Source organism: Limulus polyphemus, unplaced genomic scaffold (genome assembly GCF_000517525.1).
Source record: "Limulus polyphemus unplaced genomic scaffold, Limulus_polyphemus-2.1.2 Scaffold145, whole genome shotgun sequence".
In the NCBI taxonomy this organism is placed as follows: Eukaryota; Metazoa; Arthropoda; class Merostomata; order Xiphosura; family Limulidae; genus Limulus; species Limulus polyphemus.
In genome coordinates this window covers 648,868-666,615 of record NW_013665755.1, presented here as the reverse complement: position 1 = coordinate 666,615, position 17,748 = coordinate 648,868, and the positions used below count along the sequence as shown (strand labels likewise).

The following is a 17,748-nucleotide window of genomic DNA, read 5'->3' as shown; positions in this document are numbered from 1 at the left end:
TACCAGTAGAGCTATTATTTGAGTTTGTTTTATGCTACTGTCTATAAATTAGGTTATAAAGCTAAACATTAGGTCTGGCGAGCTAATTACACATTGTTAAACTTTGTCAGACACTAACAGAATTCCAAAGAAAAACTATCCAGTTTCTCAATATTCTCTGAATTAAAATTCAATAACGTGTCCTTTAAAGTCACAATCAACATTTAACTACTTCAAATTATTGCCTAATGTGTGTGTGTGCAACAAAAACATTGGACTTTTAATGCTCCCAAAATCTGTTTTTTTTCTTTTTTTCATGAGTCGATCACATTTATAGTAGAGTTTGATTTAAACACTTGATTTCTTTCTGGAATGTAGTCAAGGTATTTTTCTTAAATGTATTCCTCCCGCGGCAAAGAACACATTTACTTCACTCACTTTCGCATTAAACTACATAAAAACCATTAACATATTTGACGTGAATCAAAAGGAGCTAATCCATCTTATCTGCAGCAAGTACGCTTTTCCGTCGTGAAATATATTGTAGTATATTTCTGTTTTGATATACATTAATCTGTCGAAAGCACTAGAGCTTTTAAACTTCGACATTTAGTTTTAATAATATGTATACGTGCTACTACGTGCTTCTTTTATATAAAAAAAGGACTGTCACAAATATCAGTTTAAGAGAAGCTACAATGCCTCCATGATGTTATAAAAAATAGCCCTAACCTAAATTAGACTAATTTTATTACTGTGCAGAGGATCCCTAAAGCAATAGATTTTTATTTCCAATGTTGGTAGTAAAACTAAACATGTAAAATATTTTAATAGTGTCCAATAAAGTAACTACCATCTCTAAGTTAACAAAATTCCATGCTTTCGAAGAAAGTATTTCAAGCATAAAAACAATGTTTAACATTTTTCAAAAGCAGCTATAGTTAATTCGGTATTTTACCTCTATAGAGAGGGATATGGTTTCCTTCTAGTAAAGAGCATAGCACTAAACAACTGCTTAAAGTAATCAAATACTGATGTAATTTTAAACTACATTGTAGAGATATTTCTTAATATGACAAGTGTAAAAAAGATTTATATAAAAAATTAAGAAGTAGGGATGGAAGCACCAAAAATTAAGGATACAAAGTAGGAATAGGCGAGATAACATTACACCACCTGATGGTTTTTAACACGGTGCCGCCTCTAAATGGGGGTGCTTTTGTAACTAGGTAATTTTTCAAACTAAATGAAAGGTGTATGTATATCTAAATTTCTATGTTATAAACTTTTTTCAGCAATCAAGTACAAATACATGTATGTAATCAACTTACGTGTCCCTAACAAAATGCACGAAAAGAAAAAAAACGCTCTAATAGTCATGCTTTGCTTATGCGAGACATTATAGCTATATGATTGATAAGGATTGGTCCAACAGAATAGTATCAAAACCGCTGATTTTTGAAATTTTTAAATTTGTTGAGTATTTGGAAAGGATTAATTACTGATAAAACTCAATTCATATCTCTAATTGGATCAAAGTTCAAATCAAAACACGAAGTGGGAATGGGCGGAACGATGGCCACACTCACTTTGAGGTTGCAACATATGAGAAACCACCAAGTGTTGTAATGTGTCCCGCCCATTCTTACCTTGTTTCCTTACTTTTTGGTGCTCCCATTCCTACTTTATAATGTTTTTATTTGAAAATGTTTACACTTATCTCATAGGTTTGTTTAGTACTAAGTTTCAAGAGTGACTGTGCTCCAGGCCGATCCTTTTCGCAACTTTTCTTAGTAATACGTCATATAGTGAGTGGGTTCTAGGCATATCCTTCTCGCACTTTTTTCTTAGTACTACGTCTCTATAGTGACTGAGTTCTAGGCTTATCCTTCTCGTATCTTTTCTTAGAGCTATATCTTGACATTTCCTTGCTTTTGCTGATATCTTTGCTGCAGTTTTTCTTCCATGTAGTCAGGATGGCAGCTTTTTTTTCTGGATTAATGGCTAAGGTTTGTTTCGAATATTTAGCACTACTGTTTCTAACCTTATCTCTATTCTTGCACTAATGTACCCTTCTCTGGAACCAATTTTTTTCAAGATCATCAACATAATCTTCTCTCCTTTTCTCTCGTTTTGTTTTCTTGAAAGGCATATATTAAAAATCACACTGTTTCCACCACAACCTTAGACGTCAATAGATCACACTTAGTAGGACAACAATGCTAAGGTAAATTATACAGCTTATTATTCTTGTTTTAAGTCCAGAGTACTCGAGCAAAGCCGTGTTAGACTTCTGCAGTGGTAGCATTCGTCCTAACGTAGGAGTCTCACGTCTTAAGCACCGACTGCTATGATAGAATTGCTTTGTCCAACACAGAACCCTCGAATCAGATGTATAAAACTGAAACTTCACTTTCAAAGATTAGATCATAATTAGAATCTAGATCTAGATAAACTACATAGTACACCTTTTTTGTCTAGCTGATACAGCTGCAGGGTGATCACGTAACGTGTGTATATAAGCAATCGTGCATCTGCTCGTGATATAGAGCGGGTTGCTACTTGGCAACTCACAGAGCATGCTCGTAATTATATAATATGGCCACTAGTGTATTATTAACTCGTCAGTACATTACTGGTTATTGTTATTACTTGTCATTACCAACGTTATAAGTAACCTAAGAAAAACGCTTTGAGCCAGGGTAGAGTAATTCAAACATGTACATTTATATTTGCATAAGGTGAAGACAGGAGAGAGCTGTGCCTTTTCAACGTTAGTCAGTCAGCCACAGATTGACAAATTTGTAGTTTTGTGAAATTTTTGTTTTTACTCTATAAACTTTCTCAAGTGCTTTGATGGCTTATTACTCTGCAGTGTGTGTAAAGAGCTTAAAAAATTTTGCTTAAATGCTATTTACAGAGTGTTTGAAATTGTAATTTGTACTGCACATATTTCATATCCGAGCCATTTCTACTATAAGTACTACTTATAATGCTTATAATACTTAAAACAAAAGAATGGAAGTATTATTAACCTGAAAACAACACCTGTTGTGACACATGTATATATAATTGCTAAAGAGAAAAAGGAAATCAATCAGCAGTACCTGTTGCCTACCCGACTACTTTTAGCCAAATAACGGGATTGACTGTCACAGCTGTAACACCCAATGCCTGAAATTTTGCACCTCGAACATGAGACCCGAGGCCAATCATGCTAACCATGAGGCCAAGCCTGGCATGACAATATAAATGAATCCATATGGTATTATTTCATACTCTGGAGACTAACTTAAAACTGATAGAACATTTTATGAATATGAAGAATAATAAAAAGTGAATAAAGTATTTTGTCACCATAAGAAATAGTTATAAGATTATACAAGTTTATTTCACTGTAAAAAGTAGTGTTTAATGTATACCGTATTTTACCGTTTCAAATATTACTCCTTATAGTATATAATACTCTACTACTAATGTATAGAGAACAGTCTTTAACATGTTGTACAGTTTGGCCAATATGTTTGCATATTTTTCTAACGAATAAGATCATTATTATTAATATGAAAATACAAATATACTTAGCATTATCAAACTGAGAAATGTATGTTATATTGAACATCTAGATATGCAATATGTATAATGAGACTGGTTCTATAGCAATCTTAAACGATTTATTACAAAGCAAATAATTTTATCAGATACCTGTAAAATGTGTAATTCAGTATTTCACCTATCACAAACAATCCTTACCAAAACATATAAAATTACAAAATATAAGTTATTATAAATAGCATCTGTAACCTTATATCAGTTCATGGTAAATATTCAGTTCTTGGTTGGCCCTCTTCGTACTCTAATAATTTCTGCAATGTGACGTAGCATGCTGTTGATATGATTATTGATGTAATGTACCGGAATTTCATCCCAAATTGTCACTCAAAGACGCTGAAACTCAAATACAGTAGCTGGTTTATGGTCATGAATAGCAATTTTACGGCTCAATTCTACCCAACAGTTCTCAATGGGATTACAAACTGGAGACTTTGTAAACCATGGCAATTTTGTAACGTCCTTCTGATCGAGATAATCCTGTACAATACGCACGCTATGGGAAGAGCATTGTTATCCTGTTACACAATGTTATTGCCAAATCCTGACCTAGCATATGGCAGAAATATCGTCTCTGTGTGATGCTTATAGGAGGCGCTATTAACGGTTCCTTGAAGGATATGAATACCAGTTTCTCCACCATAATGAATAGCTGCCCAAATATATACTGCACCACCTCCTATGTGTTCCCTGTCGAAAAGACAGTCTTCCCTCACCTGTTCTCTAGGCGAACAACAAACACGAATCAGCTTTAACAAGCCAGAAACAGGGCTTATCTGAAAAGATGACTTGTCACCAGCATCCTAACTGTAAGTTAGCATGTTGTTTTACCCAAGTAACACGGAATAGCTATGAATTCTGATTAATATTGGTTTCGAGATAACCCTTTTTTTCAAACTAACCTTGTTTTCTCATTCTCCTATTCACTGTTCTTCTGAATATCTTGGAATGAATGTGTTCATATTATACCTGTTATAAGTTGTTGCAAGATTTCTTTCGATCTATATGTGTTAACTGATCAAAAACGGTCTTCTCAGGCAGTAGTTTTCGGCGACTACCAATAGACTTTCCTGGAACTATGTATCCTGTAGTCCGATTACGTTTCAGGTTACTGGATACAGTGCACTGCGGTACCCCTATTGTTCTGACAATGTCTGTTTGCTTCGTACCATTTCTGGACCGTAGAACAATTTGACGCCCTAAAATTTCATGCACGTGACGAGGCATGACTGTACACCAAGTAAAGAGAAATTTTCTGAACAAAGCGTTGATGTGTTTCGAGAAAATTATACCAAAAGCACACCCCTTTTATACAAAACAAGTGTATATGTGTGTTTTGACGAAGAAATGCTCAAAACAACTTATACATACCAGAATAACAATTCGTACATATTTATCCAATCATACTCTACCTTCTCCGTTACTACTCGGGCACTTACTCGATAGTACACCATGCAACATAATATAGAACAGTATGTAAACTTTTTGGCCAAGACTGTATTTTTTTGCAGCTGCATAACACAGATTAAACTTTCATACTATTATACTGCTGCATAAAATCTAGTGCTCAAATTGGATACCATTTTATAAACTATTATATTGAAATATTATACCGCTATAGAAATTAGTCCTAAATATTAATAATGCTTTAACATTAAAAGTCAATGCTTTAAATATTCATTATTCTAGTACAGCAGAGAGCAGAACTAAACTGATACATTTTTTGTCAGTTCTGTTGCCATAAATAATTTTCTCAGATCATTTTGTGCAGAATACGATAAATTCAAACTGCAACATGATAACATGTATATAAAATGTTGTTTGTTTGTTTTTTTAATTTCGCGCAAAGCTACACGAGGGCTATCTGCGCTAGCCTTCCCTAATTTAGCAGTGTAAGACTAGAGGGAAGGCAGCTATTCATCACCACCCACCGCCAACTCTTGGGCTACTCTTTTACCAACGAATAGTGGGATTGACCGTCACATTATAACGCCCCCACGGCTGAAAGGGTGAGCATGTTTGGTGGGACGGGGATTCGAACCCGCGACCCTCAGATTGCGAGTCGAGCGCCTTATACACCTGGCCAAGCCGGGCCTTATAAAATGTTAATATTATCATAGCGCTTACAAATTTATAACTATAAGTGTGAGAGCATAACACTTTTGGAAATATAATACTTGTAAATCGATGATATTCTATTGAAGAAAACGAATATAAAAGATTAGATAGTTTTATTTTTCATTAATTTCTGATGAGGAAAAAGAAGGATAATGGAGCTTCCTCTCACCAAAGTATTCACTAAGTATAATCTGGAGAAAAAAAAGTTAATGTTATCGATTAATAAATGCATCCTAAGCACAAATAACATCTTTTAAATTATGCTAACCACGGAACTATTTTTCTACGCTTCTATGTCTGTCATTTAAAAGCGTGGAGTATATTACTTTGAATTCATGCGCATGCTATACCAATTGTAAAAGAAAAATCTAGATCTACGAAGATGAGGCTTATTTGTCGCAAAAACAGAATGGTCCAAAAGTAATATGGTTTTGAAGTGTCAGATATGAATGTTTTGGTTGCAACCTCTATAGAAAGAGTAGCAGCAGAAAGCCCCACAGTAAAATAAATTACTTAAACTGACTTATTCCATTCTCATTGACATTTGTGTTTACTGCGCATTATTTCTATATAAATTGCTGACAGATAATACATTTCTTCCGTACACATTCCAGAGTTCTGTTATTTCTTGGTCACTTTGTATATCCATATAAACGATCCCTTAAGCGTGCCTAGTGATTCTTGTCATAACTAAGTAGTCACTGTTGGTCTGAATTGTAACGTGCAATTAGTTCCTTTCTAAAATTATATCTGGTACATTGCATCCATACAAATATATTTATTACTGACTGTTAGGTATATAATGTTCTGTTAGATGACTGATTAACATTAAAACTAGAAAAAAACACGAAGAATGAAAGGTCCGTCGCAAACTCATTTATTTTCACATATATTTCCCTATCTCATAACATTACTTGCATTGTGAAAAGGTAATAATAGCCTGTTCATTTTCAATTAAACTTAGTGTAATTGCTTGCATTGTTTAATAATACCAATTTTCAGTCTTCACATCCATTCCACGAACAGTGGAAGATTGTTTATTTGGAATGGTGGTGTTAGTTCGAAATTGTGATTTAATTAACACAATGAACTTGAAGTGATTTAACACAATAATCAATGTACTGATAAGTATTTATCATTTTATCTGAAAAAAATATTTCGGGTTTATAGGAGTAATTGCAACTGTTGTGATGTTGTATACACGTGGAGTCAGTTGCAAAGAACATCGAACTTAAAAAGTCCTTAATCTCTTCCGATTTCTCTTCCCAAAGACGTTAATTATATATTATCTTGTTTTCCCCTTTATTTATCTCTTTAAAATGAAATTTGGGTTTCTAAATATGGAAAACAAACACTCGGTGGTGCTTCACTACATAATTTACACCCTATAATAATTGTTTGCATGACTATTCGATCTGACCTAAAGTGACTTTAAATGGGGATCCATGCTTAAGAAATTATATATTTTGAAACCAATTGAACTTCTCCACACGATACAGTTGTAAAACATCGTTAGAATCTCATTCAAAAATATCTCCTACCACTTCACACATTTCAGAAATTAATTTCTGAGTGATGATAATTTCAACTCTAACCGAACTGAACAGGAAAAAAAACTGTGAGGGTGAATCTTAAATCAATTCGTCTATTACTTGCCAATCAATGAGGTGTTTTTCTTTTGCGTTTTCTTGTTATCGGCTCCAAGAGACAAAAAGTTCTAAATAAAGAGATATTAGGAAATAATTCTGTGGTCTTGTCACTTCGATTCATTAACTGCACAGCGAGATTTGTACGTTATCCTACTGCATGTTATTCTTTATTTTATCGCTGTCACAGTTTTGTTTTTATGTTTGAAGATGCACCATCATATTTATCATTCTGTCGGAGTTGACATGGTTATTATTTTCTTTGACAAGGAAAGCTTAACAAAACTCAAACAAATAGATATAGCTATCCACAGACACTACAAGTGTTTAAACAATGGAAGGCGCCAGATTAGTATATTAGTTGGGTGTGTATCAATCGGGTTTATTATTTGAATCATCGAGGAACTAAAACCGTACCCGACAGTACCACGTATCAAAGCGTTTTTAAAAACAAGTTAATATATGCAGCTACTTACTGCTCTCCAATAAACTCATACATTTTTACTTTATGTTTTCAAAGAAAAATGAAGAAATAAATAACCGCAAAGATTAGTTATATCTTTTCTCCATAGGGGTTGGTCATACACACTGACAACTTATTTACTAATCATTCTTCTATCATGAGTAAAATTAAAGTATTTCAATTTTTGGTGCTTAAAAAACTGAGGGACACTCTTAGAAAAGAATATTCAGCTTTAATTAGATATCACTATTTAATTTCACCATAACCTTTTTCTAAGTCATTGTTGTCTGTTCCATTACGAAAAAATATACTCTCTAACCAATTCAAAATGAACATTAAAAGAATTACATGTTTTTAAGTTTTTACCTTTGTTTGTTTGTTTGTTTTTAAGGGCAAAGCTACACAAGGGGCTAACTATGTTCTGCCCACCGTAGGCATTTAAACTCGACTTTTAGTGTTATAACCCTTCAGATTTACCGCTGACCCACTGGGGTGGATGTTTTATCTTTTGATACTTCAAATGTTACCAAAACTTGTCAACAAAAACTGATATTAGTAAATTATAAAGCCTATTATGGTACAGCTTATAAATCAGAGGACATCATCTTTGTGACAAGGATTATGATGTCATAATGACTCACTTGTTTTAAGATATATCCATACTTAAGAGATCCTGACAAGCAAAATTCAGTTTTATACTAGTACCGAAATAAGATGTATGCCAATAGTATAATAGCTTACATTTTAAATTCTGCAAGTCATGTGTTCATAACAGAAACTAAGAATGACTATGTCGTGTTGTACTAAGTTTTCTTTAGGAGTGAATGGAATGATTGATTGTAATTTTGAGATTCTATTTATGTCAAACAAAGCAAGCAAGTAAATAAGAAAGTTTACTAGAAATTGAAATAGTTAAGTGACTTGTTTTCAAATAAGAATTGCTTTTCTTTTAATCCTATTCTTTTTCTCATTTTCATCCTTTTATATATATAAAACTGTATATTAAATTATGTTTATATACATATATATAAGAAACTGTATATTAAATTATGTTTTTATTAAACTTTTCTTATTTGCATCTGAGTATCTACTTGTATCATTATGTTATAGTGTTGTTCGTTCTCTTTAGTACAAGAGATATGTTAGGTTTAGAGAGTTTTTCGTCGTTTAGTGTTGAAAACAAAATTGAAAATTTATTTTGTTTTACAAAAAGTCAAAGCTATCTGTATTTAAAGAATATTTCAAAGGAGGGTCAAATCCGAACTTTTTATTTTTCTAAAACTTTCACGACTTTCTTTCTTTTTTTAAGCTACACAATGGATAATCAGCGTTCCCTTCACGGTGGGGAACCAAACCCCGGATTTTAGCGTAGTAAGTTCATAAACTCACCGCTGACGCAACGAAGGGCAATTCATGAGCTGAATCTTAAACGTTAATTTTCTAAACGTTCTCCAGTGAATTAATGCTTCGTATCGCAATGTTGAACTACGTCCCAATATGTTTCGTCTCAAGGAACGTTAAGAGCTTAACGAGCTAAGAGCTGTTACGTTTATTAATCTTGTATTTTCTCAATAATAAACAAACCTGTTAACTAAATGTTACCATGCATGAGCAGTACGATAAGCTAAACAGAGTTGATTGCAGTATAGGGGTGAGGGGTCCTGATGTGTCAACAGTAAGCTCACGGATTTACAATGCTAAAATCCAAGGTTCGGTTACCCGCGGTGAACAACGACAACACACAGTGGCGGATATTGGTTTGCAATTTGTCTCTTACAAATTTTGTCTCCTGTTGGAATTAAACATCGATTTGTACAAACGTTAAAACACCACAAATGTATATTCGAACCATGGAAGTTATTCTTTCAGAATAACAATTGAATCATCATTTTTGTCAATCTTTACCACATATATAATTGCATAAATAGCTATATATCTATATATATATATGCACATATACACTAACTGGTCATTTTATGAGGAATCACATATGCAAAATAGACTGATAATGTTTTGTATCAAGTAATTGTTTAAACTCTATAAATGTGGAGATATGGTTATATCATATAATGGTTAGACTATAAGAGAATGAATAAGAGCAAGACCTCACTTAGACTTTCAATGAGATATGCCCGTATATAGGAGACCATTAGCAGGAGCGTTGTTATCAAAGATCATTTGCAAGACCAAGTTTTCCAAACAGTATGCCATCAAATTCTATCAAAAATGGTAATAGAAAAAAGTCTGTACCCCATCGTGTCCAAACTTCTGTCATTATAAAAGGTGGTTCAATGGTCTAATCACGTAAGAGGTGGGGCAATAAAAGAACACAGTATCGTGTGTAACAGTTAGTGGAAAACTACAGTAAATATAAAAACTAGCAGAATTCTTGATATAAGAGAAACTAGTTTCGACAGACGAATGTGTCGAAACTACTTTTCAATCTGATATCAAGACTGCTAACAGTTCGTTCAATTTACTGGGGTTTTCCATTAATAGGCGGAGTCCTGAATATGTATATAGAACTTGCAAGTTAATTACAGCTGTGCTGTATAAGTATAGATGTGGAGAACAGTTACAATGTTTATATACAACCCATAGAAAGTAACCTATTTAAATAAAAATAATAACTAGTTAAACTAATATAAGCAAACTGTACTCTTTCATTGACAAATATTTGGAAAAATTACGTGAATAAAATAAAGTTATATTTTTAACAGTTCAAATTTTTATTTAACTAAACTTATCACAACAATTGCCCTTTGAAAGAAGCTTAAAATGCTTCAAAAATATCATGAATTCAATGATGTATTGATTTATTAGAACCGCTCAATACGAATTTTTGGAAGCAAAATATCGCATCCCTACATCTTTTTGTAAATAAATGTTATTGTATATCTATATGTATGTATGTTACTGGTTTTAATTTGAAAGATACAAGTTTCTATCTTCTTGAACAAAGATAGAGATTGTTTACATATTTGTGGATATAAATATACTGGTAATTGTATTTTACGAACTCTAGATTATGTATTTTAAATTCTCTAACATTCGAAGTGGATAAATTAAACTTTAATAAAAGATGGCAGAGTGCGACACAATGTAACTAGCGTGCCGGACTGTGGAGCTGAAGTTCTGTGGTTTGCGTCCTATTATTGGCAAAAATAATTTGCGCTCTGCAATTTGAGGTCTGTGTGTGTTATAAGAGTGACGGTCAAATCCCAGTTATTGGTCTAAAAATAGTAGCCCAAAATTAGTTGACTAGCCGCCTTTCTTGTATCTTATCACTTCAAAACTAGTGTCTGCATGTAGCTTTGTGCGAAATCCAAAAAGCAAACAAATAGTTAATAAGAGATGGATACAGTGTTATGTTTGAAGAAATTTAGATTACGCTTACTTATATCCAGAGTTGGAATGATTAGCTAGGTACATTACATAAGTTTACGACAACTTTTTCCATATGAAAAACTAAATCATTTAAAATATACCACAATTTCTAAAGCGCCTTTCATAATGTGGCCCCCCAGTGGTACAGCGGTATGTCTGCGGACTTACAACGCTAGAATCCGGGTTTCGATACCCGTGGTGGGCAGAGCACAGATAGCCCTAGTGTAGCTTTGTGCATAATTAAAAACAAACAAACAAACAAACAATCCATAATGTGACCATGAAGCTACTTACACTTTTACATAGCTAACTTGTGCAAAAGTTAAGAAATTAGCTTTATTTAATTTTTTAAAATTTTATTTAACATATTATATTATAAAACTGTTTAGGGTCTAGAATTTTTTCTTAAAACGAAATTTGAATTTTTCACTTCTGATGATGGACGTTCATGTTCAGCTATCCGAAACATGGACGGTCAATGTATTTATGCCTTCTGACATAATATTTATTGTAATATCCTTCGTTACGCAAAACAAACATTCTTTAGTAACTTAACTTCATTAATATACTTATTTAACGTTTATTTGCGAGAACATTTGCAACATAGCGACATATATATGAACAGTGACCCTTTAGTATCTGAGAATATATATGTTTACGGGAGATAATCACATGACACAATCATGCACAAATGTCATTTATCATGATGATACTAATAAAATGATGTGACCATGATCATTAGTCATAAAGTTTTCGTTTTTTGGCTTACTGTTCTCCACCTAAGAGCGATAACTGAAACTTGCTGACGTATAATATATTAAGCAGCATGGGAACTGACAGCAAGCTTAATGTTTTCCTTCCGGAGTTTCTTCGAGAGAATACCTTTAATATAGAACTGAACAATTGCCAATCTCTCTCTCTCCAACTTTCTAGTTACTCAAGTTGTTAATAAAAGGTATCATTTGGTGTAATTTATGTCGTTATAATTGGATAAACCATTTAAAGAACGTGACATATCTAATATGTACACTTAATTTAAAATTATGTTTTATCCATATCCACAATGACAGGATAAAATAAGACAATGCATAATATGTATCCTGGATACTTTTTCATTATACTTTAGGTATAAAAGATATTTGTATATCATGAAAAGATTAAACAATGAAATTAATAATGACTTAAACTTAAGAAAGTTTGCAATAGTCTAAACACCCTAGACAACGATAAAGTTATTATCTTATAATAGCATTCAAATATTATGGTTAAATTAAGGCTAGTTATGGTTGGCTTGTTTATAAAGTTATTTCTGTTGATGTTATGTGTGTGTGTGTGTGTGTGTATGCGTACAATAATGTCGTCTCTATCTTTAATATCTTTAATTAAAGCAGGATTTCCCAAAGTTTTTTGAGTTGTCAACCCCTTAACAAACTTATGACGTTGTCATCGACCCCCAAATTCTTAGAATATAAATTATAAATGAAACTTCATATTCAAGAAACTTCAATATATAATCCACTGTTATTCATCATAATAGAACCGATAGGAAATATAAGACATGAAAAATAATGAGGGTTTATGATAAACTTTGTAAGATGGGCAGCAACTGCCTGTTGTAGAGACACAAGTGTAGAGGACAACGTTTCGAAAGGCAGAAGATTTTCGAAGCGTTGTCCTCTACACTTGTGTCTCTACAGCAGGCAATTGTCGTACATTTTACAAAGTTTCATCACGAATACTCTGCCTAAGCAAACTATCAAAGAATGAGGTTTTAATTTTCTCTAATGAGATAAATGGGCCTGATGGGTTTTAACAAGTGTATGAATACTAGGCTGTATGTTTGTGAGTTTGAGTCTGAAGTCCTCGCGTACTTCGACGTTAATCCTGTTCCTCTGTTTGCTCAAAAAACCACTGACATGGTTAAATCTAGCTTCAACCATGTATGAGCTTGGAAAGGCGTAGGGCGGTTAGTTGCGTAGGCCAACCTTACCCTAGGAGCCATTTTCGGCCCCCTATCGACCCCTAGATCTTTATTCATCCCCTGTACAGTCGCATTGTCCCCAAGGGGTCATTATCAACCACTTTAGAAACCATGATTTAAGTTATTTTAAATAATTTCACGTTTTTTTATTTGTTTGAAATGAACACTCTATCGTTTTTACTGGAGGGAATTTAGAATACAAATAATAAAAATACATGATTTTGTTATTTATCTCTAGACAAACATATTGAAACTCAAGTGACTACTTTATGATTAAAGACTAAGAGAAGCGAAAAACCTGAATCGGAACTAGTACATGATTGAATTGCTTGGTTTCAGATGTCATAGAAATTGAACCAGAACCAGAAATATATTTACTAAAATGGTAACGTTTTCACCACTTTCGGCAACCGGTAGACATATATCAAAACTTTGCTTTATGGTGTTGTTATTTACCTGTTTAAACAGCCACAAAAGTATTGACTAATATCGAAAACTGCATCAGTTTAATTGTAAATAAACAACAATTTTAAATATACAGCTGGTCTTGGTTAAACACAAAACACATCGAGTCACAGAATGCATGAATTTTTACAATCTCACGTAAAATCTCGTACTGACAACCAGGGATCGCCTAAAGCTCTTTTTTTTTTATATAACACAAAGAAAGGTCCCCGCGATACGCTTTAAACAATGGTGTGCATGTATGTCATCCGCTATGCAGATCTTTTGAATACTGGCATAGAATCTCCTAGAGCATCACACTTACAGGCCAGTTAAAAAAATATACTACGTAATTCTAGGCTAAATTTCATGGTACGGACTCTTGTCAAGTTCAGTAGAAACCGTATTCTTAGTGAATGTAAGTGCTACAGCGTACCTTTTTCTTCAAGAGAAAATACATTTCCACGTTCCAAAAGCAAAGTAAGCGCGAATATTACATGACAATCCGCTGTATCCAAACTCTTACAAATGGATTTACAGTTCTAAGTAGCCTAATAACATAAGTTAGATCGATGGTTTGATTTCTGCAATATTCCGTACAACTCTCACTGGTAACCTCCCTTGAAAGATTGAATTCACTTAGAAAAAAAAAATCTTTCTAGATGTGATTATCAAGTTGTGTGGATAAGATACACATTCCACTGCCATGTGTGTTCTTGAAGCTAAGCTATCCATTACATTCAGCATTTAGAATTCAGGAAGCGTCAAGAATAAATTTCTTCTGTGGTCATTAGTAGTAGAAACACTGAATAAAATTAGCGTGCATGGGAAGCATTCTATCAACCACTGTAACAAAGTTATTCATGATTTCTAAACACACATCCTTACAATTGTATCTTTAAACAAATTAACGCCATCCATCCTAGCAAAAAAAAAACTTCCTATATGTAAGTATCAAACAAACTCACAACACATTCAGTAAAAATACATAGAAAGAAGAAACACAAAAGAACATACAGCAATTGACTTTTTTTGTTTGCTTATTTCTAAGCTCAAAGTCACACAATTGGCTATCTGTGCTGTGCTTACCACAGGTATCGAAACTCGGTTTTTATCGTTATAAGCCTTGAAACTTATCGTTTAGCCACTGGGAAGTCAGCTATTGGCAAACAATATACAATATCAATAAAACAAATAGGTACATTAAAAGACTTATACAACGTTGCTCTCCGCCTTTGTTCACCTAAAGAAATAGAAGGTGAAATAAAGTGTTTTACATAATACATACTTATGACACATTAAAAGACTTATACAACGTTGCTCTCCGCCTTTGTTCACCTAAAGAAATAGAAGGTGAAATAAAGTGTTTTACATAATACATACTTATGACTATTGTTATAAAGTTAGGTGTAAGAAATATCTGTTGGAGTTGAGAGACGTGAGAAAACAGCCAGCCTTTGATTAGTCTCTGAGGAATTATGGGATTACAGAACAATAAATCATTAGAAAGTAATTGGAGTGAGCGAGTACAGCGGCCACCTTTCTAAGTCAGCCTGTATGGATACACCCTATGGTTACTAAACGTTAGAACCCGATATACAGGACACAGTGCTAGGCCAGAAAGAACGGTCCGGTTCCGCGTTGGTTTCAGAAAGGAATATAAATTATCGGAGTTTAAAGAAAAGAAAGAAGACTGAGAGATTTGAGAGAGAACAAATAAACCGAGAGAGGTGAAGGAAGAAAGTAATATGCTGCCAGTAAGAAACAAAACCTATTTATAAATCTATACGTCGTTGATTATAGTAATAAGCAGTTACATTATGTTATGCTTACATTAGTATAAATTCATTCCTGATAGGAATAAGTACAAACTATATAGAATTGATAGACAGATAGATAGAACTCAAGTATAGCACAATCTTTAACAATATGAGATGTCAATGCTTGAAATATATTGAAATAAACGTGTTGGTAGAAATGAATAAAAACCCTATAACCCGAGCGCTTTCGAAAGGTGGACATTTCTTCTTCAGGGGCAAACTGAAGTAGAAAGATCCACCTTTCGAAAGCGCTCGGGTTACGGGGTTTTTATTCATTTCTATCAAGACTTCTTGAACCTACGTGTTTTTTTAACACCATGATTGAAATAGACGTGTTTACCTTTTTAATCAAAACAATATTTTATTAACTTCTTAATACTAAGCTTCAACCTCTTAATTTATTAACAGATGTTAAAAATCACCTCTGTTCTTTGAGTTTCTTCCAATCAAAAACTTTAATGTTGTAATCAAGATTCCTCTTTATTAAAAAGCTAAAGCAATTTACAAAGTATATTGTACTGGATAAACGAATTAACACAAGTGCAGATACGTGGTGTTGATGCTAATTTATCGATAACGTTAAAAACATAACACAGCTCTAAAAGAAAGTGTTTTGTATAGATATTAGATTATGACCAAAGAAAAGAATCACTTTTAATAATAGCAGACTTAGCCTCAAAGAGATACGTAAAAACTTAACGATTTTGTTTTGGTCCAAATTAATCACTATCACAAGAATATGACTTAAACAAAGGAAAAAACTATACACAATTTAAAATGGATATTTATTTTACAACATAATATGTGCATAAAATGGATGTATACTTTTCTGTATACTGGTAGATTATGCTGAATATAATATTATGAGTGTCACTACATTTTACAAGAGTCTTCCTTCTTTCTCTTGAGAAAAGATTGTGCAAAAATGAGTGTCAGGCTACTTATTTTTAAGAATAATACTTTTTTGTCAATTTTGTCAGTTGAAGATTATGAAATTATTTTTTAAATCACGAATTGAACTGGAAATTTTAATCAGTGAACAAATTATAGAAAAGTCATACGACACGCATAGTTATCTTAAAGATGCAAAGTGAATTATAATACCATGCCATCTATAAAAACAAACTCGTATCGGGAAATGAATGATTGAATTTCTGTATAATTTGTTCCTATCCCATTTTCTTTCCGATCTTATTTCTCAGTACTACTTTTCTTGGTGTATGTACTTCAGACCCTGATAACAACAATATGATTTGTCATCTGTTAGTTAATTTATCTGTAGCTGGCAAAAAATATTTTAAATTAGTTAAACGTATCAAAATTTAATCAATATCCTATTTAAGTAACATACAGTTACACAAGTTATTTCGTCCAGCTTTCTTGCTGTTAAGTTGTGCGTTCTACATAGACGTTATTGTATTATTTTTCATATTTTGCTTTTATTTTTTTATAGTTTCAAGCTCTAAGAAAACCCATATGTAATAATAACAAGCAAACTAGAAGGTTTGTTTTGTAATTAAGCACAAAGCTACACAATGGGCTATCTGTGCTCTGCCCACCACGGGTATCGAAACCCGGATTCTAGCGTTGTACGTCCGCAGACATACCGCTGTGCCACTGGGGGGCCAAACTAGAAGAATATTAGGTAGATTAAAGCGGCTTTTAGTAAAGTCTTAAGACTCAAATGTTGTTGTCTTCACAAATTTTTGATTAAATAAGATCAAGGTAAATGTTAACGTATTCTGACAAAACGTGCATTTATTAAGAAAGCCATCGCTAATTTCCTGTATACAAGCTATTCAGCTCGATAGAACGAAGAATCCAATTATATTACATTTAGATCGTTAGTTTATTTTTTACAACTTTTTTTTAATTGTTATCTGTTAACCAATACTAACTAACAGCACGCTAAAAAGACCCATAAATAAAACTAACAAAAACAATAATAATAATCATAACCAAAACTAACAAAAAATACATACGGCACTAAAAACTTTAACCAAAACACACATAAATATATAATACGCTAAATACTTACTTTTAATTAAAGTTAACAAAGATATATACTATACTAAATGCTTATAACCAAAACTTGCAAAGGTACACAGCACACTAAAATACACATAAACAAAATTAACAAAGCTATACATTAAGTATCTATCACTCAAACTAACAAACATACTTGCAAACAAAACTAACGGAGATACATGATACACTAAACACTTATAACCGAAACTAACAAAGATACAGAGCACACTAAATACTCACTATTCGTTGGTAAAAGAGTAGCCCAAAAGT

The 17,748-nt window shown here is 32.9% G+C and overlaps 1 protein-coding gene and 1 long non-coding RNA gene across 2 annotated transcripts in view; one reads left to right on the top strand and one right to left on the bottom strand.

The window, feature by feature from the left end:
- LOC106475292 (FMRFamide receptor-like) overlaps positions 1-17,748 on the bottom strand; it is a 63,200-nt gene that overhangs the window by 36,148 nt on the left and 9,304 nt on the right. The window lies entirely within an intron of this gene.
- LOC111083799 overlaps positions 2,100-17,748 on the top strand; it is an 18,471-nt gene continuing 2,822 nt past the window's right edge. The window contains exons 1-2 of the long non-coding RNA XR_002609254.1: positions 2,100-2,187; positions 13,037-13,039. This is a non-coding gene — a long non-coding RNA (uncharacterized LOC111083799). The remainder of the gene's footprint in view (positions 2,188-13,036; positions 13,040-17,748) is intronic.